Below are 2,787 nucleotides of genomic sequence, written 5' to 3'. Positions count from 1 at the left end.
GTTTTATGTTTTTTTTTTTTTTTTATAATGACTAAAAAAAAAAAATCCAGAAAATTACTTCAACTCACAATGTCTGAGTTGACACAATATTTTCTTGTCAGATTCTGTTTTAGTTTAGCTTTTGTAAAAATCTTAATCTGTTTTTTTTGGGTTTTTTTTTTACACATGATTGTTTCTCAAACTGTATAAATAAGATGCTTGGAAGCTGTTGTCTCCTAATTTACGCTCAACATGTAAAATTTTGTACAAACATACATTTAAAATCTGGGTTTTGTATCTCTGAAGATTGCCTTGCATCAAACCAAAGAGCTCAGAGGCTTTGAAACCTCTGATCCTGAAGAACTGTGTTAAACTAATTACATTTATGAATTACTTCTTTATAGAGCAAAAATCAAACTAAAGAGCCTCTGCTTTAATTAATGCTTTGGCCCAAACTGACAGAACCTTCTTTTATTTAAAAGCTTTATTATGTAACACACACAGAGCTGGTAATGTTCAGAATAAAATTATATCCTTTTATAGTTGACTGAATTATACGATGTATGAATCAAACTTCCTGTCACTGCAGCACATTTTGTTTAAGGTTTGTTTAAAATAAAATTGTTTTTCTTGATTTTCTGTGTTGAGTACCTTCATTACATCATGTAAAAGGAGCTGTCCTAAAATAAACACAGTTCTGGTCTTAAATGACGGATAGATAAGATTCAACAAATTATTCTCTACAAACGGCATTAAGAAACGTTTTTGTGGCTATTTTCTGTAGGCCATCTAATTTCCTTAGTTAGCCTAGAATTAAACTTGAAAATTGGACTTTCTATACGTCTCATCTCTCTAATATTTCCCGTTTGATACATTCATTTAAAATTTATTAAAAAAAATAGCCATAAAACTGTGTTGGGAGTGTGTTTTTTTTTTTTTTTTTTTTTTTTACGGAAGAGGATTAGGGCCACTCAAAAAATAAATAAAAAAGTCTACTCAATTCGGACCTTTTTCTCATAATTAATTAATTAATTAATTTATTTACTTTTTTTTTTTGAGTGGCCCTAATCCTCTACCGTATTTTTTGGCTCTAAAGGATGTGATAATTTTAACTGAACAAATATGTCAGATTTTCTTTAGGAAAGGGATGTTTAAATTATTGTGGATTCAAAAATTTAATATGCTTTTTTTCTTATTTGCCTTATCAAAAGATGTTCATCCAATTTGCTAAATAGTTTGCACTCAAAATAATAAAAAAATGAAAACTCATTCATTTATATGCAAACAAGTTTCTTTTTTTGGGTCAGACTTTCTTTAAAATCGCTTGTTATAGTTTTGTAATTTTTAACAAATGATTCAAAGCAGATTTTAATACACCAAAGTCTGCAGTTGAGAAAAAGTCATTGGATAGATGCGATCGTACTTATTATGAAATCAAAGAGAATGTAAAAAGTGTGGTTATTAAATTATGAATGCTGACGTTTTCAGTTGTAAGATTTGAACCAGTTTGAAATTATTTTGCCCTGATAAAAATAAAAAAGGCTAAATCTTTTTTGCAGTGGGGGGGGGGGGGGGGTCCCGCTTGGAGCAGGGCTTTTCATAACAGGTTAACAAAACAATCTCCTTAAAGCCCTTCAAAGCAGAACAACCATATATGCGCTCAAATAAATGTGACGGTTAGCGTAATTATTTGATGTGGAGAGACTTTTGAAGTACTCGCATGAAACAGAATGAAATCTCTGCAGGACGACTTTTGAAAATCTCGCCTGCTGGTAAGATACTGATTACTTATCTCTACCTCACAGTCACATTTTAAATTAGCTCACGTTTCTCTTTACTCATAACGTGTAAAAAAAAAAAAAAACTTCAGAAGAACAGAGAAATAGACTCACGGGGAATCTCCAGGTACATCCAGTAATTGCCAAGTGGTTTTGACTCCTCTACCAGCACTCGCATCTTTTTACACCTTTAGTTCGGCTTGAAGTCACGTCTTTCTGCACTGATGAACACTTTCACCTGCAAAATATGTTGAATCAGTTTATATTTTCCTACGTTTGGTTAACGTCTCTTAGCAATGCAACCACAAGTAAAACTCAGTTTTCTTTTTTTTTTCCTGTGCTTCTAAACAAATCAGTTTCCATGATAACAAACTCCCCGAAAGCAAGAAGGTCCTCTGCTCTGCAATTTAAATTGTTTCCGTTTCACTAATATTTCAGACAAACTAGAAGAGGCATGCCTATCTGAGTCCACAATGCGAACTGTATCCCGTTACAGAGACTCCTGCAGCCAGAAAACATCAGTCGCTCCCCTTCTCGGCTTCCTCAGACTGTGTGAGAACCAGCAAAGTGCCAGAATATCTTCAGCTGCAATCTTAAAACAAGTACAGACCGATTTTTTTTAAAATAGCAGTTTATACATTTAAACTAAACCTGCTTTCTAGTTTGTCTTCATTTAATGCAAAGAGAGACAGAGAAAGGGTGAAATAAAGTGATGGAAAGTGACTCTTCAGAAACATTTGGCTCTTTTTGCTTGTCTAAGAGCTAACACCTCCCAAGGAGCTCTTCATTCAGACCTAGAGCGAGTCTTTATGGTTTAGCCTAAATTAGAAATAGGCTAAAATTACTTTCTGTTCAAGATTTCCACCAGAGACTTGTCTTCATTCTTTTTTGGTTCCCAAAAATTGATCGTTACTAATCATTCAGATGTTATTTTGACCTTTCACTGATCAAGCGAACCCAGAACCACAAGAACCACAAGAAACAGAACAACATGATGTGTTTGCATTATTTAAATCTGGGTCCCCCACCT

The sequence above is a fragment of the Fundulus heteroclitus genome, chromosome 14, assembly GCF_011125445.2.
Source record: "Fundulus heteroclitus isolate FHET01 chromosome 14, MU-UCD_Fhet_4.1, whole genome shotgun sequence".
In the NCBI taxonomy this organism is placed as follows: Eukaryota; Metazoa; Chordata; class Actinopteri; order Cyprinodontiformes; family Fundulidae; genus Fundulus; species Fundulus heteroclitus.
Note: the sequence above shows the minus strand (reverse complement) of the source record.